We start from the raw sequence: 27,089 nt of genomic DNA, 5'->3' as shown, positions 1-27,089 counted from the left end.
CAAACCCACGAGTTGGGCCGCTGGGTCCATAATGCCGAGGGCGGGGTTATGGGTTACACAACCGCTGCCTCGCAGAAAAACCCCTTGGTCAGCGTCCGAAGAGCCGTCAAACCTCTCAGGGGGTTGAAGGCTCACGGCGCTCAGAAATGCGCTGGAGGCATAAACGGGCTCAGGGGCAGACACAGGTGAAACAGTGTGACATAAATCAGACAACGCACATACCTGCTGCCCCTGGGCCGTGAGCGCTTGGTCCTGCCTCCAAACTGTAGCTCCTTGCGCCGAATGTGACGTGCCTCTCCGCTCTAGTGAGCTGCGCGAAACATCCGCGTGACGCATTGTGACTGTCTACGGTGAGGTTGGTTATTCTGTAACCCGGTCACACACACACAAGATGAGACAGTCACAATGTTGGTTGAAAACCGCTTTATTAAATAAAAAAGCAGTCCAGACAAACGTACAAACAAGGGGCAAATCCAATGAAGAGTAGTCGTGGGAAGCGTGAGGTCAAAAGCCGGGAATCAAGATAACAATAACAAGAGGGTCGAGGACGGGAAAACAGTTAACAACTAGGGACAAGTGGGAACGGAGACAGGGGAACAAGTTGGCAAGCTAAGAGGTAAAACAGTAGGGAGGTCAAAACTAGACGAGACTAGCAGGGCAACGATACGGGGAACTAAATACATACAATAACCAACCCGAGTGAAACGAAAGGGTTGTGATATATATAGGGGAACAAACGAGCGGTGCAGGTGAAACGAATAACTAGGTGATGGGACGAGTGCAGGTGTACATAATAAAGGGGTGATTGAGAAGCGCGTGAGTGCAGGTGGTCATAATGTTCAGGCTGCAGCGAGTGAGACGAGAGCATGAGTCAGAGGGGGGAGAGAGTTTACGAGCGAGAGCTCGTAATAGCAGAACGAGCGTGTGAGCTCGTGAGGGAGGAAACAGAGCGTACGAGCTCAAGGGGCGGAGCGAGGAAGCGGGAAGCGAGCATGCTCACGGAGTGTATGGGTGCGTGCTCGAGGAAGCGGAGATGGGGCAGAGGAGCGGGGTTCGTGACACTCATTGGCTTTCTGCAGATTATTTATGCTTGACTGTCTTCACAGACACTACAATCACCCTCATTTTAACAAAGAAGGATATGGAGCGGTAAAAGCCTCATTTTGGTAAATCAAATCCAGACTTCAAAAATTCACTTAGACTTTTAGGACAGAATGTTTGTGACATACTAACATCTGTTAACATTTGTTTTTAATCCTACCCCCACCAAGTTTAGTCATCATTAAAGTACCCTCCCAATAACGAGCCTCAAGATTCTAAGGTTTATTTTGTTGTTTTTATTTTTCTTGGTCCCCAGTGTCTGTTTTTGGGGTCAGTATAATCCATGTTTGGAAAACCATAATTCATGTGGTGGTTTAATCAAATAGCTCATCTACACTGGAATGTTGGGTGTATTAATGCAGATAATGAAATATCCTAAACTGTCTAAATGTGAGGAATTCACAAAAGTGTAACTTCTAAAAAGTAACTAATACTTTAGTTTATTAATTCTATGTTATTATTTCAGGAGTTCGGGTTTTCATTTTTATGTTGTTTCTTGTTACAAAATAAACATGAATCTTATTAAAATTGCATGCCAATACAACTGTCAGAGTAAAACTGCCTAAAATTAATGAATATGAATATGAAATATTGACTACATTAAAAAAAAACATATAAAAAAAATTATTACAAAAATAAAAAAAGAAATTGTAAATTAACACTGAAGGCTGGTACCAGAATGTCCACGCCCAAAAGGCGCCATTTCCAGTAAAAGTCAAAGAACTCTGCCGGAACCAACATCGTAAAACTCTCACACAGAAGAGCATCTCCACCTGAGACAACATACCTTACTGATTAAGGACCATGAAATGTAAATCTCACTCACATATGCCCCCCTCTCTTACATACCTCACCTAAGGTAAGTTATGACTTACCCTGTTCTGTAATGTAAAATGATCAAACATGTTTGGTATCATTCAAGAGGTCTCAGTGCAACTGGTAAAACAGTCTCATTCCCTATCAGCAAAGTCAAATCACAAGTAAGATTTAAGAACTTAGTAAAATATTGTATTCTATCAGGGACATGCCAGTCCCAAATCTCTCACAGAGACCAGATGCTGTATGCTGATTAGGTACATTCTTTGTAAACATCAAATTACCTACTCAATCACAAGTTTCAAAGGTCTACTTACAACTCCCTAAATTGTACCAAATCCTGGATAACATCAAACAAACACATCTGAAAAAACAATAGAATCGTTTGGTATATAAGGAAGGCTGTCCAAGAGCTCGGGGAGTCTGTAGTCAGATATCCCACACAATTACTGTGTGTAGTTTTTAAATTGGACTTATTATTGATGAATGTATTATTTAACCTGGTAAATAAATTGTTACATTTGAGTTTATTCTAATTTACACTGAAATTATTGTCTTTAGTAGATTACATTAAGTCCATGTTTCTACAACCAGGTTAGTAGCGGACTAAAGCTCAGTTCTGAGGGGAGCATGGGGCACACCGACTCAGACTTTAGAGCTCCGACTAACAAATTTGCATTAGTTCAAGTGTACTTGGAATGTACAGGCTCGATATGGAATTTCCGTTTAGAACAACATGAAGTTGTCGACCATGTAACAAAAACCTTGTTATCGACAATGTCAAACAGTTAAATTACACTAAAATATTTCCCAGAACAAATGATTATTTTCCAGGACATTAACATATTTTTCTAATTTTCCGTGACTGGAAAACTGCTTTGTGAAATTCCAGGTTTTTCATAACGTGTGGAATCCCTGTACAAGCAGGTCAAGTAAAATCTGAACTACTACAACTGGACCAGCAAAAAAATAAAAAAACAGTCCATACTGTTAAGCCCAGCCTAGATTTTCAGCCTAGAAGTGGCTGTTTCTATTTCTTTGTAACTATTCCTTTAAAAAAATCAAAGGGTGATGAGCTTCCGTCTTGTAGTGTGCGCTCAGCTTTTCTTGATTTTATTTATTTGGCAATAAAAACAAAACTAGTCAAAAAAAGTTTAGATGTTAATATGACACATAAAGAGGAATGTTAACACAACCAAAGTTGATAGTGAGATCTTACTGTTTACTCTCACAAGACATCAAGGTCTTTTTGTATTGAGTCTGTCCTCACCCTCAACCTCTTGTTTCCTCCATTCTCTTCCCAATATGTTCATTCTATAACATTATTTGCCTCGCCACTGCTTTACTTTTTAATAAATGCTGCAAGATCTTAAATGTTCTGAAGTTCAGGTCACCATTTGCCCAGCTCATTGATTACACATTTGAAAAGAGATATTTTGTGTTATAACCTTGCTCTAATGGCTAAGATTGTTCATTCAAGATGCATTTGTATAATTACTGTGATTACTACACAATTTCATTTACTCCTAGATATTAGGCTCACAGGGCCACAACCATTTCTTTGGTTTATAATATGTCTGGCACTTGTTTACTAGCTTTGCTAACTAAATTGGATTTGAATGAGCCAGACTGCTTTAAGCTGTGGCTCTATATAAAGTACTGTATCCTAAGTCAGAAACCAGATGCAGCTGCGCAGGCAGTCATTGACTTAACAGACAGTGCTCTGTATTAGGTGTGGCGAGGTGAGCAAGAGACATAGTGCATTCAAGTTTTGTAAGAATGATCGTGTTGAATGCACATGAACGAGTTGAAAATGTCATGGTTACTGTCGTAACCTTAGTTTCCTGATGGAGGGAACGAGATGTTGTGTCGATGTAGTGACACTAGGAGTCACTCTTGGGAGCCCCAAACACCTCTGATCTTTGAGAAAAGGCCAATGGGAATTGGTGAGTGGAATTTGCATGCCACTCCTCCGGACATATGGGTATAAAAGGAGCTGGCTTGCAACCACTCATTCAGGTTATGCGCGGAGGAGCCGAGACCAGGTCCCGGCCATTTCAGCAGGTAGCTCAGCGTTGTGGCAAGGGGGAGGACAGTAACCAAGACATTCCCTATCTGTCACTCACTCGACGTTATGCCGATGTTGTGACACTAGGGGTCCCTATTCAAAATGCCTCAACCAGCTGAACTGTGTTACGTGGACTGGTGGTGCAGATGCAGGCAAGCCACTGCATGCCTCGTAGCAAGTGCACCCAGCCCCCACATAACCTTCCCCAATACCCCACAGACGTCGTACGGTCCCTCAGACCCCGGGGACAGGACAAACTCATAGTGGAAATAGGCTGCGCCAGCCTTGGCCTCTTCTCTTATTTTTTCTCCTACAAAAATGGAAAATCATTCAGCTGGGACCATATGTATCCACGTCAGGGAGGATGTCCTTTCCCATAGGGGAAAGACACAGCAGAGACCACACCCTGCCGAAGGGGAGGTAACGTGTGGAGAATACATCATATTGACTTACCGACCGGCAGTAAGTGAAGTCCCCGTGGTAGGTCCTACCCAAAGTGAAGAGGGGGCTCTGCCCAAGGAAGATGCAGGTTTACCAACAGAGAAACCATACCATCACATGGGGTTACCCACGGTAAAAGAGCACATGTGGAGCACCTATCCAAGTACAGGGCATACTAGCGCACGTACCGGGTATGGCATAAAATTTCTCCACAGAATTTGCCTGCCAGAGGGCTGAGGAAGAGAGACATCCAGGGCTCACTGGTCTCTGAATCTCACATGGGGGAAAAAAGTGCACATCTTCCCCTCAGGGAGGGGAAAGTCACTGTATGAAGCGGTACACCCAGCCAGCTATCCCGCATACTAACCTGTTCACACCTGACAAAACACAGGACGAAACCAGCTCAACCTTAAAATTATAAAATCTCACAAATGTATTAGCTGCTCTACAGATATCTGCTAGAGAGGTGCCATTGTTCAAGGCCCAGGAGGCCGCCACACTCCAAGTCGGCTCCGAAGAAAAAAATCTGAATGAGTGGTTGCGAGCCAGCTCCTTTTATACTCGTATGTCAGGGGAGTGGCATGCAAATTCTACTTGCCAATTCTGATTGGACTTTTCTCAAATTTCAGAGGTGTTTGTGGCTCCCAAGAGCGACCCCTAGTGTCACTACATCAACACAACTTCAAGTGAGTGACAGATAGGGAACTCTGGATTTTCATTGATCCCTGAATTTCCAAGTAAGGGGCGTTTCCAAGTAAGCAAATTGTTATTGGTAATAACTAAGTTTCACTTAAGGTTTTAGAAAAAAAATTTGTACTGTTAATAAAGAATAACGATAAAACTTGTCAGAAAACAATACTCATTTAGCTGTTTAAAGCACGGCAAGCGTTTGCAACAAAACTACAGTTCCCATCATTATTTAAACCTAACTTTAAACAAATCTAGCTTTTGAATACCACAGAAAAAAGACAGTGTTTGGAACGAAATGAGGGAGGTGTATTCAGGCTGATCTCACAGTGAAACCTGAAACAGTAAGTTGAAATTTCTTAAACTAAAATTGGTCTGTGCTAGCCGAAATTAGAAAACACTGCCCCAAGTGGCCAAGTGAGTTGTTTTCAGTTGTACAGGCCAAAAAGGAGTGAAGAGGAATGCATATTTTATAAACTGTATCCTGTATCTGTATCTACTATTGTTTTTTTTTACCTTAATCTCCTGATGTTTAGCGGTGATTACATCTTCTAACGCTTCTTCGTGACAAGAAAATCAAGTTTAAATGGTTAGAAAAATCAGGCTGTGTGCATTCAGTGCTCGTGCCATCTGCTGCTGATGAGATTTGCATCACGTGTCCTGTATGTGGCCTTTTTTTGTACATATTTATAAATACAGTTAACTGTAATTATTTGAATTAATAAAAAAAAAAAAATTTATAAATTGACAGCACTTATAATAAGTGGATTATTTGGACAGTGCACCCTCCCCATCTCCCCCCGTGCTTTCATTTTAAGAATTCCAGGATAGTTTTGGCTTAGTCTCCCTTGTTGCTGGCCTTGTCCCGCTGTCTCCACTCTAGCGCAACTCCAACAATCCCCTACACACCACTAGACCACTTTCCACTCCATATGTGTGAGCAGTCCATCAGTCACACTTTCCTTAGGGGGTCTGAGACTCAGAGATTCATATCTACTCCTGCCGCATTACAGCATTTCCCACAAAGCAGTGTGAAGCCAGTCAATAAATAAATCAATGCATCTTTGAGCTAGAAAGGGCAGAAGACTCATTTTCCCAGAGTAAGTCTGTTCTGAGACGTGTCAAGCCTAACCACAGAGAATTAAAAAGATATCCAGCTTCTGGCTTAATTCAATAAATAATGCCTCAGACATCTGCTTTCAAAATAGTCCTCTCCTCCAGCCCTGGATTTTTTGATTGTTTAAGATTAAGAGAGGAAAAGAGCGCAGAGACTCTGAGAAAAACAGTTGTTGGATTTATAATCTTAAGCTTGATCTGTACCTAAGCATTTGCTACAGACATAAAGAGGTGGAATAGAGTGAGTGAGCGAGGCTAGGGAGAATCATAGTGACACATTGCATTAGATGTCAAGGGAATGGAAAACACTAGGCTGTTTATTTTTACTTTTATCTAACTTAAAATTAACCTAGCAAGAGAAGTAGCTAGTTTACCCCCAATTCTCATTACTGCCATACGTTTTACTTGTACATGTCCCATTGTTTTTAATAATGTTAGAGTGTTTTTTTACATTTACATTTATGCATTTGGCAGACGCTTTTATCCAAAGCAACCCCCCCGGAGCAACCTGGTGTTAAGTGCCTTGCTCAAGGACACAGTGGTGGTGGCTGTGGGGATCAAACCAGCACCCTTCTGATTAACAGTTATGTGCTTTAGCCCACTACACCAGCACCATCTGCATTCAGCGAATGTACTTGCTAAAAAACTTTAACCTTCATTACATTACATTACATTACATTGTGCTTCACTCTAGTTGGTGGCATACTCAGGTCTGCTATATTTGCATAGAGCAGCACTGTTCTTAATTGTGTTCTTTTATAAAAAATTATTTTTATCCCCTTTTCTCCCAATTTGGAATGCCCAATTCCCACTACTTAGTAGGTCCTCGTGGTGGTGCGGTTACTCACCTCAATCTGGATGGCAGAGGACAAGTCTCAGTTGCCTCCGCTTCTGAAACAGTCAATCCGTGACTGTTTCAATCTCATTGTGTATGATATTTGGAGGTTCATTCTACCCTCCGCGATCCATGCACAGACCAAATCAATGAATTCACTATTTAGATTTAGCAGGTAGTCAATGGGAGTGCTTAGATGATACTGGGAAATCAGCTAGATTGGAAGGCAGTACTACTATGTAGGGGTTAGCAATACCTGTAGACACGATAAACCTGTAGAAATGTAACAACCGTTATACATTTTGGTTTATCGTCTCTAGTGGGCTTTCTGTTTGTGTTCTAGAGACAGGGTTGCAGTGTGCATAACAGAATCACTCATGCTAATCAATCCGGTTTCTTTCTATTTGCGACAGCACAAACCACAAAACTTACGTGACACATTGGAATTCTACTTACTCAAGTTTTTTTTAACTTATGGAGGATGTAAAAACATCTCAAACGTCTAGACAGCATGACATTCTAACCAACACTGACTAGAAAAACAGATAAAACACGGTGTCATGACAATTACTGTGTGTCATGTGGGTAAAAACTAAAAATAATCACCCTTAATAAAATGTAGATGTTAGGAAACAAACCATTCAAATTTCAACCAAATTGACTTTTGTTTTTTTAACTTTGACTGTTTGTCAAGTTCCAAATAAAGAGAAAATTATAAAAGAGGAAGTAGTTTCCATTTATAAAGTATTTAATTCACTGACTGGATTATATAAGAAAATAGGCATTACCATATTTTTGACTTAATATATAAACCCAATTTTAGTGATTGTTTTGAAAAATGTAAATATATTGTGATATATATCGTTATTGTGATACAAAATTATTCATATTGTGATATAAGATTTTGGTCATATCGCCCACCCCTACTACTATGATGTATAACTAATTTACAATTTAAATAATGTATATATTTTAAGGTTTTTATATAGAGAAAGTATCATAATGACCTTATTTTTCACATTATGGTAATGAGAATTTGGAAGTAAAAAGTGCTTAACTGTCATGAAAATAATGTCACAATGAAAAAAATCTTAATAGACTTCATTGTCTGTATGCAAAATATAATTTCTTATTATTTTCTTCTGATTTTGGAGTAAAATAAGACCAGTATATTTTCTAGACCGGTTATATAAGAATCACCAAGGTTTTTTTTTTTTTTTTTTTTACAAAAATTGTGGTATTTGCCAAGCTCAACCATTTAACCCTGTAAGTTATTTCAGTAATTTTTTCTCTTTAATTTATAGGAAAATATAAGTTTATCAACTACAATTCAACATTTTGTCTCCAACTAGTTAGTCCCTACTGTCTGAAAGTTTAATTTAGGGGGAATGTGCAACCCTTTTACCTATTCTGACATTTTTAATAGTATTTATTTTATACTTGATAAATTTTGTCTTAATTTTGACGTTTATAGTTAGAAATTTTTCAGTGCATGAAAAACAAGCAGAACAAATTTCTGTATAACATGTTCATAAATCTATTCTTTTGTAAATTGTCTTATTGAATTGAATATGACAAGTTACATAAAAATGGTTACGACTTGCACAGAAATTTGTTCTACTCGTGTTTCATCAATAAGGTCCATTATTTATGCAGAGAGTTAAACAGAAATTACACACTTCCCATTTAAGAGTGCTTAAGAGGTAACCAAACTTACTCCTTATGCTTTGGGGCCTGAAGCTAATATTACAACCTAATTATGGGCTAATTACCATGACTATTCCATATTCAGTGTTTTGAATAGGCTGAGCCAAAACAATCTTAATTATTAATACCGCACTGTTAATAACAATCACTGTTTGCCACACTGATAGAAGTCTCCGTTTCATACAAGTAGAAGTGACAGGAATGAAAAAAACATCCTCGTGGGTATGAGAGAAATGTCATGTTCAACTCCAATTACTGTATCTTAATATGAGCCATTTAGCCTGGGTCTCTTCGGAAATACACAAATTGTAAGGGGAAAAATAAACAACCTATAAGACAAATATTATTTATAAAAGGAGAAAAGAGAGCTTGTGAGGAGAACATTGCCAGAGTGCTTTCAACCCACAGAGTCTTTTATCTTTAACAACTGTAATTATTACTTTTTGAAGCACTAATAAATATGAAGCATTTTAAGGGACAAGTTGAAATTTTCAAACCTCTCATAGTATTTTTCTTTCACAGTATCATCTAAGCACTCCCATTGACTACCTGCTAAATCTAAATAGTGAATTCATTGATTCGGTCTGTATCAAGTCAAATGGCAGTATTGCTATAACAAATGTATGCCTTTTGTTCCCCTTCTGTCGCTCTCTCCACGTTGTGTCAGAGAAGCGACACTAGGGGTCTCTCTTGAGCGCCGATATTCACCTCTGACCTATTGAAAAGGGCCAATGGGAGTTGGCAGTCAGAAAATTTCTTCGGAGCCGATGGTCTGTCTGCAGTTTGCTGCGAGTTACACACCACTCAAACGTTCCTGTTTTCCTCGATCTGCATGCTGTTGGATCTTGACCGCGCACAACAGCGGCTTTCTCCTTCTCATTGCACGGCATGCATTGTTGCCCCTGAGCGCTTCACATACACACACACTGTGTATTAAAAGAGTTTTTACTAAAAGAGTAATTTCCTCTAAAAGAGCAAACAGAGCGGCGTTGAACGTCCTTTTAAGGACGCGTCTTTTTCAAGATGCCTTTCCGCCCCTGTGTCGTTCCTGGATGCGGTAGAGTGCTCTCCGCTTCAGACGGCCACAGGCGCTGTCTCGTGTGTTTGGGCCGCGATTACACCGAGGCGGCGTTTGTGGATGGTTCATGTTCTCACTGCGAGAACATGACCATGACCACGTTGCGGTCGCGGCTTGCTTTCAACAGAAAGACTTTCAACAGAAAGCAAGCCACCACAGCTGCACCCCGCATTGCTCCTTCTTCCCACGGGATTGAGGACGGTGCGGTTGGCGCTGGGGGCGATTTGGGGGCGGCAGCGGGTGCAGTTTCGCCGGGTAACCCCCCTCGAACCTCCCGTTCCCGACACGCTCGCTGGTCTCCGTCCACGCTCGTGGCGATAGCAGCTCGCCTCACGGCCTGGCTGTCTATCCTTCCGAGTCCGAAGCAGATGAGCTCGCCGCTGCATCGGAGAGTCGCGGTGTCTGATGCCGAGGACTCCCTGGACTGCCGCCTCGGGCCAGCAGGCCCAGGCTGAGGCCGGCAGCTCAGATGTCCGACATGCTTGCCTGGGCCGCCTTGAGCGTGGGGTTGGATTGGAACCCTCCATCCTCCCCACAGCCTTCTCGGTTGGATGATTGGTTCCTGGGGCAGCGCGCGTTCGCGGCCTCGCATCCCCCGGTCCCTTTCTTCCGGAGGTGCATGATGAGCTGGCGTCTACGTGGAGAGCCCCGCTCTCCGCTCATCTAGGTGCCACCCGCTCCACTCTCTCCACCCTCGAGCGGAGAGCGCCCGCGGTACGATGCGATTCCCCAGGTCGATAGGGCAGTTGCACACCATCTATGCCCCGGTAGCCCTACCTCCTGGCGGGGTCGCCCCGTACTCCCATCCAAGCCCTGTAGGACAACATCCTCGCTCAACGCGAAGGCCTACACTACGGCTGGACGCGCTGCCTCCGCCCTGCATGCGATGGCCCTCCTGCAAGTCCACCAGGCCAAAGCTCTCAGAAACATGCACGGGGGTGGACCTGATCCTGATGTGTTGCAGGAACTGCGCTCAGCGACCGACCTCGCCCTGAGAGCGACGAAGGCCACAGCGCAGGCACTCGGACAGATGATGGCCACCCTAGTGGTCCAGGAACGCCATCTTTGGCTCAACCTGGTCGAGATGCGTGAGGCTGACAAGTACTGCTTCCTGGACGCACCTGTCTCCCAGATTGGCCTTTTCGGTGACACCGTCGAGGACTTCGCCCAACAGTTCTCCGCGGTGAAGAAGCAGACGGAGGCCATTTCGCACATCATGCCCCGCCGCAGACCTGCCGCTATGGGCCCTGCCCCATCTGCCCACCAAGGGTGTGCCCCTGCGAGGAAACCAGCTCCTGCTCCGCCTCAACTCGGGCCCAGCTCTCAGCCCCAGCGTCAAGCACTCCGCAGGCGGCGCACGCCCCCTGTCTCACGAACCCCCTCCAGGACCCGGAAGGCTCCCAAGCGTCCTGAGACAGTCGACCCAGAGCCGAAGACGTTAGCTCCGGAGGTGGTAAGACCGCTCCGTCCCCCGGTGGAGGGCCAGGAGGAGAATCCTTTGTTTTTTCATTTGCCACACCCCCTGACGTTTTCACAGCAATGTGCTTTCAGATCACAACAGTCCCGTGTCAGTCACAGTCGGCACGGCGGCGATCCGCCTTCCGCCTGCCCACGACTGTCCCCGGCCGGCCGGTTCAGACAGGTCCAGAGGGCGCCAACATCAGACCTCCTCCTCAGTCAAGAACCCGCCCCTGCCGGTAGCGGAGCAAGGTAAGTGCTTTGAGTCTATTCTCAGCACCTCAGCCTCAGGCCGCAACGAAGTCGCCCGACGCTGCATTACCTGTTCCGCCCGCTCGCGAGGCCCGCCGGGTACGTCCAAAATACTCGTCCCTTTGGTGCCCCTAAGCGCCAGAGCTGGGAAGCGTGGCTTTACGCTTCCCAGCGTATCACGCTGGCTGCACGGACCATTAGACTTCGATTCACGCAATTCAGTTTGCCCGGCTCCCACCCCCTTCAGGAGCGTCCGCTTTCCGCAGTACACGGCGAGCATGCCAGTTCCCTGCGCACAGAAATCGCGACCCTCTTAGCCAAGGGCGCGGTAGAGCCCGTCCCTCCAACCGAAATGAGGAAGGGTTTCTACAGACCTTACTTCATTGTACCCAAGAAAGGAGGCTTACGACCAATCCTGGACTTGCGAGTTTTCAATCGGGCCTTGTTAAAACTCCCGTTCAAAATGCTCACGCAGAGAAATATTCTGGCTGGCGTTCAGCATCTATATTGGTTCGCAGCGGTAGACCTGAAGGACGCGTACTTCAACGTCTCAATTCTGCCACGACACCGACCCTTCTTACGGTTCGCATTCGACGGCCAGGCATTTCAGTACAAAGTCCTCCCCTTCGGCCTGTCTCTGTCCCCTCGCGTCTTCACGAAAGTCGCAGAGGTGGCCCTTGCCCCCGCTACGAGTAGCCGGCATCCGCATTCTCAACTACCTCGACGACTGGCTCATCCTAGCACACTCTCGAGAGTTACTATGCACACACAGAGACCAGGTGCTCCGGCACCTCAGCTGCTTGGGGCTTCAGGTCAACTGGGAAAAGAGCAAGCTCACTCCGGTTCAGAGCATCTCTTTTCTCGGGTTGGAGTTAGACTCAGTCTCAATGACAGCACGCCTCACGAGCGAGCGTGCTCAGTCGGTGCTAGACTGCCTCGCTTCCTTCAAGCCAGGCACAGTGGTCCCTTTAAAACTTTTCCAGAGGCTCCTGGGGCATATGGCCTCCTCCGCGGCGGTCGCGCCTTTGGGGTTGATGCATATGAGACCACTCCAGCACTGGCTCCAGACTCGAGTCCCGAGACAAGCATGGCACCACGGCATGCATCGGGTAAGGATCAACCCCGCCTGCCTCAAAACACTCCGACCCTGGACAGACCTCTGCTTTCTACGGGCAGGAGTGCCCCTGCAGCAGGTGTCCCAACGCGTTCTGGTCACAACCGACACCTCCCGGTCCGGGTGGGGTGCCGTGTGCAGCGGGCACGCAGCAGCGGGCCGTTGGAAAGGGGCCCCACTGCGTTGGCACATCAATTGCCTGGAGTTGTTGACCGTCCTTCTTGCTCTCAGGAAGTTCCTCCCGTTAGTTCGGGACAAACATGTCCTCGTGAGATCGGACAGCACCACGGTGGTGGCGTACATAAATCGCCAAGGCGGCGTACGCTCCCACCACATGTCACAACTCGCCCGCCGTCTCCTCCTATGGAGCCAGCTCAAGTCGCTGCGTGCCACTCACATCCCCGGCAAGCTCAACGTCGTAGCGGACACGCTATCACGACAACGCCTGCCCGGCGGGAGTGGAGGCTTCACCCCAGTCGGTCCAGCTGATTTGGGAACAATTTGGCAAGGCCCAGGTAGACCTGTTAGCGCCCAGGAAACCTCCCACTGCCGGCTCTGGTGCGCCCTAACAGAGGCTCCCCTCGGGACAGGCAGCTGGCACACAGCTGGCCCTCGGGGCTGCGCAAGTACGCATTTCCCACAGTGAGCCTTCTTGCACCGGTGCTGTGCAAGGTCAGGGAGGACGAGGAGCAAGTCACGTTGGTGGCCCCCTACTGGCCCACTCGGACTTGGTTCTCGGAACTCAGGCTCCTCGTGACAGCTCCTCCCTGGCGGATTCCCCTGAGAAAGGACCTCCTCTCTCAGGGACGGGGCACACTCTGGGACCCGCGCCCAGACCTCTGAAACCTCCATGCCTGGTCCCTGGACGGGACGCGGAAGAGCTAGCCGGCTTACCGGCGACCGTTGTGAATACAATCAACCAAGTCAGAGCCCCCTCTACCAGGCACCTTTACGCCCTAAAGTGGCGCTTGTTTGCAGATTGGTGTTCTTCCAGAGCCGAAGACCCGGAGAGATGCGCGATTAGGTCAGTGCTTCCGTTCCTACAGGAGAGGCTGGACAGGAGGCTGTCCCCGTCCACCCTCAAGGTGTATGTTGTCGCTATCGCCACCCACCACGATCCTGTAGACGGAAAGTCTTTGGGTAAGCACGACCTGATCCTCAGGTTCCTGAGAGGCGCCCGGAGGTTGAATCCCTCTCGGCCAGGCCTAGTTCCCTCCTGGGATCTCTCGGTAGTCTTGGCAGGACTCCAGAGACCTCCCTTCGAGCCGCTCGAATCAGTTGGACTCAGGGCCCTCTCTCTTAAGACGGCCCTGCTGATCGCGCTTGCCTCCATCAAGAGGGTCGGGGACCTGCAAGCGTTCTCTGTCAGCGACACTTCCCTGGAGTTCGGTCCGGCAGATACGGCTGTGATCCTAAGACCGCGACTGGGCTATGTGCCCAAGGTTCCTACCACACCATTCCGAGATCAGGTAGTGAACCTGCAAGTGCTGCCCCAGGAGCAGGCAGACCCAGCCCTTTCGTTGCTGTGTCCAGTGCGCACCCTGCGCATTTACCTGGACCGCACACAGAGCACCAGACGCTCTGAGCAGCTCTTTATCTGCTTTGGGGGACGGCAGAAAGGGAATGCCGTCTCCAAACAGAGGCTCGCCCACTGGGTTGTCGACGCCATCACACTGGCTTATCACACCCAGGCTGTGCCCCTACCCTTGCGGGTCCGAGCTCACTCAACAAGGGGTGTTGCGTCCTCGTAGGCACTGGCCAAGGGCACCTCCCTAGCAGACATCTGTAGAGCCGCGGGTTGGGCAACACCCAACACCTTCGCGAGGTTTTACAACCTCCGCGTTGAGTCGGTTGCGTCTCGTGTTTTGTCAGGTCCGAGCCCGTAGAACTCGGTAACACGTAGACCGACCGGCCGGGTGGATCACTTGCGCCCAGCGCCCTTTTCCTGACGTCAAGGTAAAGTAGTGCGCCTTCTTCCAAGGGCGCCTCACTCCGAGTCAGGCCCCTGGTCGATTCCTCCCCAGCCCTCCGGGTCCGCGGTTCAGCGGAGGAACTCGCCAACCCAAGCCACTACGGGTACCCTGATGGCTACCCTGTACTGGTATAGGTGCTCCACAGGTAAGGCCTCCTGCTCGGACTCCCCCTGTGTGTAATTCCACGGTTCTGTCCCCTTACGAGCGGACCCCCGTGTCTCCCTTAGACAGTTACAGCTGCCTCGGTCGCCGTGCTGTAGCAACTCCCCCCTTTCGAGGCTGGATCTACCACCGCACCATACTTTCCACACGAGCCCTAAGACGGCCGTGTGACGTGTCTACCACTTTTCCTCCCCAAGAAAAAGGGCAGGTGTGGTCTCCGCAGGGTCTGGGTAAGACCCCCTTCCCTATATGCGTGTAAGGGCCCCGGCCGTGATTGCTCTATCGCCTTGTTCCCCTCCCAGGGTAACTAGAAGGACTCCGATGTTCTTATGGGGCATTGGGGAAGGGTACGTGCAGCCAGGTACAGACGATGCGCGGCACTGGATGAAATCCCTGCCCGTCTCTGTATCGGCGGTTCACGTACATGGTTCAGCACATGGCAAGATTGGAATGGGTCCCCTAGTGTCGCTTCTCCGACACAACGTGGAGAGAGCGACAGAAGGGGAACGTTTGGTTACGTATGTAACCTCCGTTCCCCGAGGGAGGGAACGACACGTTGTGTCTTTCCTCCGCCATGTCACTAAACCGAGCCACTGTTGTGGCCGGACCATTCCGGCTCCTCAGAAAAATCCTGACTAAACTTCCGTATTTGCCCCACTTAAATACCCGTATGTCCGGGGCGGGGTATGCAAATACTGACTGCCAACTCCCATTGGCCCTTTTCAATAGGTCAGAGGTGAATATCGGCGCTCAAGAGAGACCCCTAGTGTCGCTTCTCCGACACAACGTGTCGTTCCCTCCCTCGGGGAACGGAGGTTACATACGTAACCAAACGTTTTCCCTAATGGGAGTAAAATTGTATTAAAAGCATAATGTTCCCAATAAACATTCTCTCAACTTCATTTCCATTAACAATTACATTTCTGAGAATGGCAATAGTGTGTCATGTTGAATATGTATAAAATACTGCTTCATCAAGGCTATACTTTCAACATTATTTGAATGATGAATGGTGCTGTGGTCAACCCAAGTTCGAGTCTGGCTTGGGTTAATTTCTGAGGATATTCTGGGTGGTTGCTTACAACTGAGACTTGTCCTCTGCCACCCAGATTGAGGTGAGTAACCGCACCACCACGAGGACCTACTAAGTAGTGGGAATTGGGCATTCCAAATTGGGAGAAAAATATATTTTTTTAAAAATAACACAATTAAGAACAGTGCTGCTCTATGTGAATATAGCAGACCTGAGTATGCCACCAAATAGAGTGAAGCACAATGTTAAATGTAATGAAGTTTAAAGAACTTCAACATTTTTTTAGCGAGTACATTCGCTGAATGGAGATGTAATGCATCTAAAAAAAGAAATGTAACAGAGTGACAAACAAACTGCCAGTATTTATACATTTTCCTCCCTGCAGAGTAGGTGGCGATATGCACAAAGAATGTGAATTGCCAAAAGCAAAAGAAGAAGAATGTGAAAGGAAAAGTGGAGATTTATAGTAAAATGGACTAAATATTGACCTGTTTCTCAGCTATCATATCGCTTCAGAAGACATATTAAACCACTGAGTCATATGGATCACTTTTTTTGCTTCCTTTGTGTGCTTTTTAAGCTTCAAAGTTCTGGCCATCATTCACTTGCATTGTATGGACCAACAGAGCTGAAATATTCTTCTTAAAATATTTGTTTTGTGTTCTGCAGAAGAAAGAAAGTCATACACATCTGGGATGGCATGAGGGTGAGTAAATTATGAGAAAATTATCCCTTTAACTTAAGAGGTTTCTTGCAACCTGCAGCAGGCTACCACAAATTCTCTGACTATAGCCCTTTCCCAAATGGCACACTATGCCCTTGCGGTCCTTCTCTGAGTGAATACTTTGGTGACATAAGTAAGTGCAGACTGATGGGGAAATAGTCATCAAGTCCATTTGGGTGCATGAGTGATAAAAGTGTGCATGTGGGACAGACTACAATCAGATGACACATTTTATTTTGCATTATGTTTTTATATATACCAATCAGCCACAACATTAAAACCACCTGCCTAATATTGTGTAGGTCCCCCTCGTGCCACACAAACAGCCCCAACCCGCATCTCAGAATAGCATTCTGAGATTATATTATTTTCACCACAGTTGTACAGAGCAGTTATCTGCGTTACTGTAGACTTTGTCAGTTCAAACCAGTCTGGCCATTCTCTGTTGACCTCTCTCATCAACAAGACATTTCCGTCCACAGAACTGCCCCTCACTGGATGTTTTTGGCACCGTTCTGAGTCAATTCTAGAGACTGTTGTTTGTGAAAATCCCAGGAGATCAGCAGTTACAGAAATACTCAAACCAGCCCACCAACAATCATGCCATGCCCCAAATCACTGAGATCACATTTTTTCCCCATTCTGGTGGTTGATACATTAACTGAAGCTCCTGATCTGTATCTGCATGATTTTATGCACTGCACTGCTGTCACACGATTGGCTGATTATATAATTGCATAGATGATTATTGGTGCCAAACAGGCTCTTTGAGTATTTCTGTAACTGCTGATCTCCTGGGATTTTTACACACAACAGAAAGAGAGACACAGGAACAGTGCTGCTGGGAGAGCAGCTCTATGCTTCTAATTGCTCCCAAAGCACCCTTGTAGGTACATAGATGAGACGTTTTTGCACAGGAGAGGCAACAGTGTCATAGAATAATGTGAGCTCATTTTGCTGTGTAGTCAGATATGTTTAAATGCATGCTGTGCCATTTTGCTGGCAAATTTTAGCAGCATTTGCTAATGTTCAAGTTCTGTCATAATGAAAAGGACTAATCAAAATGTAGGCTTGACAAAATTGTGAGGTATCTCCAAAAAGTCCTCCTTTGGCTTGAAGCAGTATGTCATAACATAACTCACACATGTCCGAACTAGGACTGGGTGATATATCAAATGTTCTCAATGGTGTGTATCATTAAACTAGTTTTATAATGCTTCCTTGTCTCGCAACTCATGTGTATGAGACCATTAAGACAGAGATGTTTTAATAGTATCTCTGATTTAAACCTCAGTTGCAAAATCACCATTAGATTTAAGTTCTATTCATTTCTGTGAATCTGTCCATTTCAATGAATCAATTCAAAACTCTGATTCAGCTAAATTAAAGTCCCCATGTTGCATTTTTCATGTATTAAAATGTTTTAGTAAAAAAAATTGGTAAATATTGTTGTTTATTACCATGTATGGTTATATTTGTGCATATAAATGAAAATGCGTACTGTAAATATATTTTTTTCTATTTTTCATTTATGGAAAAACAATGTGGAAAGCAAGCCTTTTTTATTTTTAACTACATTTTTACTGTATTTTAGTCCTTGCATTAAACATTTGATCATTTAATTAGCTACAATGGTTGTTAGTTGAAATGATTGTTCCTCAAAATAAAAAAACAGAACCCTATTTGAGAGAATGAGACTGCAGAAATATTTATATATATTTGAATATGCTATATATGAATATTGTCAAAAGGCTGATAAATACATGTTTAATCTGTATCACTCAGCCCTATAAGGAACCGTAAATGAATATTCCAGGTTCAATACAATGTTGAATCAACAGCATTTGTGGCATAATGTGATTACCACAACAAAAACAAAAAAAACGAGATTTCTTCCTTTTTCCTTTACAGAGATTATTGGGTTTACGGCATTACATCATCATGGCAATGAAGTTGTAATATTGGATATAACACAGAAAAGGTTAGTAAGTGATTTTATCACACTAAGACCTGTTTCCACCTGGTATTGCGATGCAATTCGGTTGATCTGATCACATGTGGTAAGATGAGACATATCACTGTTTACACATGGTCATTTAAATGTGTCTCCTGTGACCACATGTGTTTGGATTTGGAGGGGAGGGTCTCTGTTTTCATGTGTTCCTGCATGATAATAAAGTGAAACAAATCAGAAAAGACAAAGAGAGCGCGAATAAATGGTGCACTGTTTCTCCCATATGCAGTTGAAATGTAATCTAAGCACAAATGCAACATAACAAGCAGAATAAAAATTCAATTTAGTGCCAATAGTGGTGTTAGTGTAAGCCTATATGGGTAATTATGTCTGGTATTAAAATGCATCCTGTATCTGTGTGTATTGCCTTAATTCTGTTCATCATAAACAGGCAGTGTGTGACTGATTTATGTTCACTCTAGTGTGGATACAATCCAGATCTGTAAATCATAGCAGCAAATAGTAACTCTTCAGAAGCAATTGTTTGGCAAGCTCAAAATGTGATCTCATCATGTTGAACTTGCTGTTGTCTGTTGAGTAAAATTTACACAGACAAATCTGAAAATGTTCTTCAACGTGACATTATCACCAAGTATGTCTTTGCTACAGCTTACACTGTCTGTGCCAGTAATAAGTGGGTGATATTTCTATCTACACAGCTGCAGACAAAAGAGACAGATGTGGTTCTCCAGCAATGGTGGAAGGTGAGATTAATCAGAGGAAAAGCCATCTGGTGTCATAAATCATTGGTGTGGCTGTGAACAGCGTCGCATTTTAACATGACAAATGATTCCAGTAAATTGCCCAAGCTTTTCACGAAATTCTAATGATTTCACAAAATACGACAACTGCACAGCTGTGATACAACAGAGTGATGTAATATGGGTCATTATGGCAAATAGGGCTGAAATGTTTAGTCGTTAACGTTATTGACAACGTCGACAATAAATAATTGTTGACAAAGATTTTTCATAGTCGAATAGTCGTTTGATCTCATTTAACGTAACATGAGATTGGATTAAACTCTAATGGTGACACGAAAGAGCAACACTGCAATTCACAATGACTAAGGAGAGGAAGAATTACACAGATCACAGTTCAGATGCACTCTAAACTTTCCAAACAGCTTTAGGTGATGTAGATCGTAAAGTACAAGGAAATTATACAAAAATACCAAATAAGTAAATACAGAAGCAAACCCATTGTGGAATTGCTCCGCTGAAGAAAAACGCACACCCCGTACAATCTTTAATGCAGTTATATTTAATGTGTTATAGCTTTATTAAAGTTCAAATAATACGGAAGCAGATCATGTAAAGAACTACAAACTCAGAAGAAAAAATGGTTATCTGAGAATGTTGAATATAATATTAAAAATACAAATATTTTAAAATATCTAAAAATCTTTTAAAAAAAGATACATTCACTTGAGAAGCAGCATATAAGATATTTAGACTTGCTTTTAGAGAATAGATCTTGAATATAAGTATTTTTCGTCTTTACTGCATTCACAGAAGTATAACCAAGTGAAAAAATATTAATTTTATATACAAAATACACTTATATTTACGAAACATTCTCTTAAAGCAAGTCTAAATATCTTATATGTTGCTTCTCAAGTAAATGTATCTTGCTTTAAGTATTTTTAGACAATTTTAAATGAAAACAAGTCAAACACTTGATAACAATAGGTTCCCCTTCTGACGCTCTCTCCACGTTGTGTCGGAGAAGCGACACTAGGGGTCTCTCTTGAGCGCCGATATTCACCTCTGACCTATTGAAAAGGGCCAATGAGAGTTGGCAGTCAGTATTTGCATACCCGCCCCGCGATCACGGGTATTTAAGCGGGGCAAATATGGAAGTTTAGTCAGAAAATTTCTTCGAGCCGATGGTCTGTCTGCAGTTCAGCTGCGAGTTACACACCACTTTAAACGTTCCTGTTTCCTCTGACGATCTGCATGCTGTTGGATCTTGACGGCGCACAACAGCGGCTTTCTCCTTCACATTGCACGGCGTGCATTGTTGCCCCTGAGCGCTTCGACAGCGCAGACACACACACACAAACTGTGTATTTAAAAGAGCAATTTCTATTAAAAGAGTAATTTCTCTAAAAGAGCAAAACACAGCGGCGTTGAACGTCCTTTTCAGGACGCGTCTTTTTCAAGATGCCCTTCCACCCCTGTGTTGTTCCTGGATGCGGTAGAGTGCTCTCCGCTTCAGACGGCCACAGGCGCTGTCTCGTGTGTTTGGGCCGAGATCATACCGAGGCGGCGTTTGTGGATGGCTCATGTTCTCACTGCGAGAACATGACCATGACCACGTTGCGGTCGCGGCTTGCTTTCAACAGAGAGCAAGCCACCCCAGCTGCACCCTGCATTGCTCCTTCTTCCCACGGGATTGAGGACAATGCGGTTGGCACTGGGGGCGATTTGGGGGCGGCAGCGGGTGCAGTTTCGCCGGGTAGCCCCCCGCGAACCTCCCATTCCCCGACACGCTCGCTGGTCCCCATCTACGCTCGCGGCAATAGCTGATCGCCTCACGGCCCAGCTGTCTATCCTCCCGAGCCCGAAGCAGATGAGCTCGCCGCTGCATCGGAGAGTGTGATGTCTGATGCCGAGGACTCCCCTGGACTGCCGCCTTCGGGCCAGCAGGCCCAGGCTGAGACCGACGCTCAGATGTCTGACATGCTTTCCCGGGCCCCTCCATTTGGAACCCTCCATCCTCCCCACAGCCTTCACGGTTGGATGACTGGTTCCTGGGGGCAGCGCGCCGTTCGCGGCCTCGCATCCCCCCGGTCCCGTTTTTCCCGGCGGTGCATGACGAGCTGACGTCTACGTGGAGAGCCCCGCTCTCCGCTCATCTAGGTGCCACCCGCTCCACTCTCACCACCCTCGACGGCGGAGAGCGCCACGGATACGGGGCGATTCCCCAGGTCGATAGGGCAGTTGCGTACCATCTATAACCCGGTAGCCCTACCTCCTGGCGTGGCCGCCCTGTACTCTCATCCAAGCCCTGTATGACAACATCCTCGCTCAACGCGAAGGCCTACAGTGCAGCTGGACGCGCTGCCTCCACCCTGCATGCGATGGCCCTCCTGCAAGTTCACCAGGCCAAAGCACTCAGAAGCATGCACGGGGGTGGACCTGATCCTGATGTGCTGCAGGAACTGCGCTCAGCGACCGACCTCGCCCTGAGAGCGATGAAGGCCACAGCGCAGGCACTCGGACAGGCGATGGCCACCCTAGTGGTCCAGGAACGCCATTTCTGGCTCAATCTGGTCGAGATGCGTGAGGCTGACAAGAACCGCTTCCTGGACGCACCTGTCTCCCAGATTGGCCTTTTCGGCGACACCATCGAGGACTTCGCCCAACAGTTCTCCGCGGTGAAGAAGCAGACGGAGGCCATCTCTCACATCATGCCCCGCCGCACACCTGCCGCTACGGGCCCAGCCCCGTCTGCTCACCGAGGGCGTCCCCCTGCGGCAAAGAAACCAGCTCCTGCTCCGCCCCAATCCGGGCCCAGCTCTCAGCCCCAGCATCGAGCACCCCACAGGCGGCGTACGCCCCCTGTCTCACGAACCCCCTCTAGGACCTGGAAGGCTCCCAAGCGTTCCTGAGACAGTCGACCCAGAGCCGAAGACGTTAGCTCCGGAGGTGGTAAGACCGCTCCGTCCCCGGTGGAGGGAAGTTCTCATGGCAATGTGCTTTCAGATTACAACAGTCCCGGTACACCAGATGCGTCGATCCCGCCTTCCGCCTGCCCACGACTGTCCCGCGGCCGGCCAGTTCAGTCCTGCCGGGCGCGCGGAGCAAGGAAGCCGCCCGACGCTGCATTACCTGTTCCGCCACGCTGCGAGGCCCCGCCGGGTACGTCCAAAATAACCGTCCCTTTGGTGCCCCTAGCGCAGAGCTAGGAAGCGTGGCTTTCGCTTCCCAACGCATCACGCTGGCTGCACAAGACCATTCGACTTGGTTACGCAATTCAGTTTGCCCGGCTCCGGGGCGTATACCGCTTTTCCACAGTATACGGCGAGCATGCCAGTTCCCTGCACACGGAAATCGCGACCATCTTAGCCAAGGGCGCGGTAGAGCCCGTCCCTCCAACCGAAATGAGGAAGGGTTTCTACAGCTGTTACTTCATTGTACCCAAGAAAGGCGGCGGCTTACGACCAATCCTGGACCTGCGAGTTTTCAATCGGGCCTTGTTAAAACTCCCATTCAAGATGCTCACGAATATTCTGGCTGGTGTTCAGCATCTAGATTGGTTCGCAGCGGTAGACCTGAAGGACGCGTACTTCCACGTCTCAATTCTGCCACGACACCGACCCGTCTGACGGTTTGCGTTCGACGGCCAGGCATTTCAGTACAAAGTCCTCCCCTTCGGCCTGTCTCTGTCCCCTCGCGACTTCACGAAGGTCGCAGAGGCGGCCCTTGCCCCGCTACGAGTAGCCGGCAACCGCATTCTCAACTACCTCGAGGACTGGCTCATCCTAACACACTCTCGAGAGTTACGAAAGAGCAAGCTCACTCCGGTTCAGAGCATCTCTTTTCTCGGGTTGGAGTTAGACTCAGTCTCAATGACAGCACGTCTCACGAGCGAGCGTGCTCAGTCGGTGCTGGACTGCCTCGCTTCCTTCAAGCCAGGCACAGTGGTCCCTCTAAAACTTTTCCAGAGGCTCCTGGGGCATATGGCGTCCTCTGCGGCGGTCGCGCCTTTGGGGTTGATGCATATGAGACCACTCCAGCACTGGCTCCAGACTCGAGTCCCGAGACAAGCATGGCACCACGGCACGCATCGGGTAAGGATCACCCCCGCCTGCCTCAAAACACTCCGACCCTGGACAGACCTCTGCTTTTTTCGGGCAGGAGTGCCCCTGCAGCAGGTGTCCCGACGCGTTCTGGTCACAACCGACGCCTCCCGGTCCGGGTGGGGTGCCGTGTACAGCGGGCACGCAGCAGCGGGCCGTTGGAAAAGGGCCCCACTGCGTTGGCACATCAATTGCCTGGAGTTGCTGACCGTCCTTCTTTCTCTCAGGAAGTTCCTCCCGTTAGTTCGGGACAAACATGTCCTTGTGAGATCGGACAGCACCACGGTGGTGGCGTACATAAATCGCCAAGGCGGCGTACGCTCCCGCCACATGTCACAACTCACCCGCCGTCTCCTCCTATGGAGCCAGCAGCGACTCAAGTCCCCGGCAAGCTCAACGTCGTAGCGGACGCGCTATCATGACAACGCCTGCCCGGCGGGGAGTGGAGGCTTCACCCCCAGTCGGTCCAGCTGATTTGGGAACGGTTTGGCAAGGCCCAGGTAGACCTGTTTGCCTCCCAGGAAACCTCCCACTGCCCGCTCTGGTACGCCCTAACAGAGGCTCCCCTCGGGACAGACGCGCTGGCACACAGCTAGCCCTCGGGGCTGCGCAAGTACACATTTCCCCCAGTGAGCCTTCTTGCACCAGTGCTGTGCAAGGTCAGGGAGGACGAGGAGCAAGTCACATTAGTGGCCCCCCACCACTCCCACTCGGAACTCAGGCTTCTCGCGACAGCTCCTCCCTGGCGAATTCCCCTGAGAAAGGACCTCCTCTCTCAGGGACGGGTCACGCTCTGGCACCCGCGCCCAGACCTCTGGAACCTCCACGTCTGGTCCCTGTACGGGATGCGGAAGAGCTAGCCGGCTTACCGGTGACCGTTGTGAATACAATCAACCAAGCCAGAGCCCCCTCTACCAGGCACCTTTACGCCCTAAAGTGGCGTTTGTTCGCAGATTGGTGTTCTTCCCGAACTGAAGGCACGCAGAGATGCGCGATCCGGTCAGTGCTCCTGTTCCTACAAGAGAGGCTGGACAGGAGGCTGTCCCCGTCCACCCTCAAGGTGTATGTTGCCGCCATTGCCGCCCACCACGATCCTGTAGACGGCAAGTCTCTGGGTAAGCACGACCTGATCCTCAGGTTCCTGAGAGGCGCCCGGAGGTTGAATCCCTCCCGGCCAGGCCTAGTTCCCTCCTGGGATCTCTTGGTAGTCTTGGCAGGACTCCAGCCTCCCTTCGAGCCGCTTGAATCAATTGGACTCAGGGCCCTCTCTCTTAAGATGGCCCTGCTGATCGCGCTCGCTTCTATCAAGAGGGTCGGGGACCTGCAAGCGTTCTCTGTCAGCGACACTTGCCTGGAGTTCGGTCCGGCAGATACGTCTGTGATCCTAAGACCGCGACCGGGCTGTGTGCCCAAGGTTCCTACCACACCCTTCCGAGATCAGGTAGTGAACCTGCAAGCGCTGCCCCGGGAGGAGGCAGACACAGCCCTTTTGTTGCTATGTCCAGTGCGCGCCCTGCGCATTTACGTGGACCGCACACAGAGCACTAGACGCTCTGAGCAGCTCTTTGTCTGCTTTGGGGGACGGCAGAAAGGGAATGCCGTCTCCAAACAGAGGCTTGCCCACTGGGTTGTCGACGCCATCACACTGGCTTATCACACCCAGGCCGTGCCCCTACCCTTTCGGGTCCGAGCTCACTCAACAAGGGGTGTTGCGTCCTCGTGGGCACTGGCCAAGGGCACCTTCCTAGCAGACATCTGTAGAGCCGCGGGTTGGGCAACACCCAACACCTTCGCGAGGTTTTAAAACCTCCGCGTTGAGTCGGTTGTGTCTCGTGTTTTTCAGGTCTGAGCCCGTAGAACTCGGTAACACGCAGACCGACCGGCCAGGTGGATCGCTTGCGCTCAGCGCCCTTTTCCTGACGTCAAGGTAAAGTAGTGCGCCTTCTTCCCAGGGCGCCCCACTCCGAGTCGGGCCCCTGGTCGATTCCTCCCCAGGCCTCCGGGTCCGCGGTTCAGCGGAGGAACTCACCGACCCAAGCCACTGCGGGTACCCTGATGGCTACCCTGTACTGGTATAGGTGCTCCACAGGTAAGGCCTCCTGCTCGGACTCCCCCTGTGTGTAATTCCACGGTTCTGTCCCCTTACTGAGCGGACCCCGTGTCTCCCTTAGGCAGTTACAGCTGCCCGGTCGCCGTGCTGTAGCAACTCCCCCTTTCGAGGCTGGATCTACCACCGCACCATACTTTCCACACGAGCCCTAAGGCGGCCGTGTGGCGTGTCTACCACTTTTCCTCCCCAAGAAAAAGGGCAGGTGTGGTCTCCGCGGGGTCTGGGTAAGACCCCTTCCCTATATGCGTGTAAGGGCCTCGGCGTGATTGCTCTATCGCGAGAAACATAGAGAGAAAAGAGGCCCAGCCAGGCTGGCCCCTTCCCATGTTGGCAAACATCGCCTTGTTCCCCTCCCAGGGTAACTAGAAGGATTCCAATGTTCTTATGGGGCATTGGGGAAGAGTGCGTGCAGCCAGGTACAGGCGATCGCGCGGCACTGGATGAAATCCGTGCCGCCTCTGTATCGGCGGTTCACGTACACAATTCAGCGCATGGCAAGATTGGAATGGGTCCCCTAGTGTTGCTTCTCCGACACAACGTGGAGAGGCGACAGAAGGAGAACGTTTGGTTACGTATGTAACATCCGTTCCCTGAGGGAGGAGCGACACATTGTGTCTTTCCTCCGCCATGTCGCTGAACCGAGCCACTGTTGTGGCGGACCATTCCGGCTTCTCAGAAAAATCCTGACTAAACTTTGCCCGGCTTAAATACCCGTATCGCGGGGCGGGTATGCAAATACTGACTGCCAACTCTCATTGGCCCTTTTCAATAGGTCAGAGGTGAATATCGACGCTCAAGAGAGACCCCTAGTGTCGCTTCTCCGACACAACGTGTCATTCCCTCCCTCGGGGAACGGAGGTTACATACGTAACCAAATGATTTTTTGCAGTGAATTTCTTTACTGAATTAAACTTAAATTGCCAAATAGTTATGTATATTGGGGCTTGTATGTCTATTATATGTGTCCTCAATGTCTACTGTGGTTTGTACCCTGCAAAATATAGAGAAACTAGGGCTGCAACTAACAATTATTTTGATAATCAATTAATCTAACGATTATTAGAAAGATTATTCGACTATTTGGCGATTATTGCAACGATTAAATTAATCGATTATCAACATAATCATTAATTGCAGCTCTAATGAAAAATGCTGGTTGACATAAACATTTCTGGACAAAGCACAGAATGAGTTTGCAATTTCTAGGGATTGTACAGCAATGTTTCTCTATATTTTGCAGGGAACACACTACAGTAGACATTGAGGACACATATAATGCAAGAATTCAATGAAGAATAAAAGCCCCAATATACATAATAATGGTCAATCAATATGGGTCAATGACTTTATTTAATCTTGAATATTTGGATGCTGTGTGCACATTGTTTTAAATATAATTGGGTCCACTAAGAAGCGTTCTAAGCTTCTAAGCTTTAAAATGAAACCTATTTTGTGTTGGTCAAGACTTAATATTTAGATAATTATATTTTTTAATTTGATGTAGAAGATGCATCCCAATTTTCATTAAAATCTGACAAAGCCTTCAAAAGATACAATATTTTATTATAAAATTCTAAATGGTGGAGAGTCGAA

General features: G+C 47.6%; 1 protein-coding gene across 1 annotated transcript in view; it reads right to left on the bottom strand.

Moving 5' to 3' along the window:
- The window catches only part of LOC127627493 (neuronal vesicle trafficking-associated protein 2-like), a 69,490-nt gene that overhangs the window by 12,061 nt on the left and 30,340 nt on the right, over positions 1-27,089 (bottom strand). The window lies entirely within an intron of this gene.

The sequence above is a fragment of the Xyrauchen texanus genome, chromosome 34, assembly GCF_025860055.1.
Source record: "Xyrauchen texanus isolate HMW12.3.18 chromosome 34, RBS_HiC_50CHRs, whole genome shotgun sequence".
Taxonomy (NCBI): domain Eukaryota; kingdom Metazoa; phylum Chordata; class Actinopteri; order Cypriniformes; family Catostomidae; genus Xyrauchen; species Xyrauchen texanus.
This window is presented reverse-complemented; position numbering and strand designations above follow the sequence as displayed.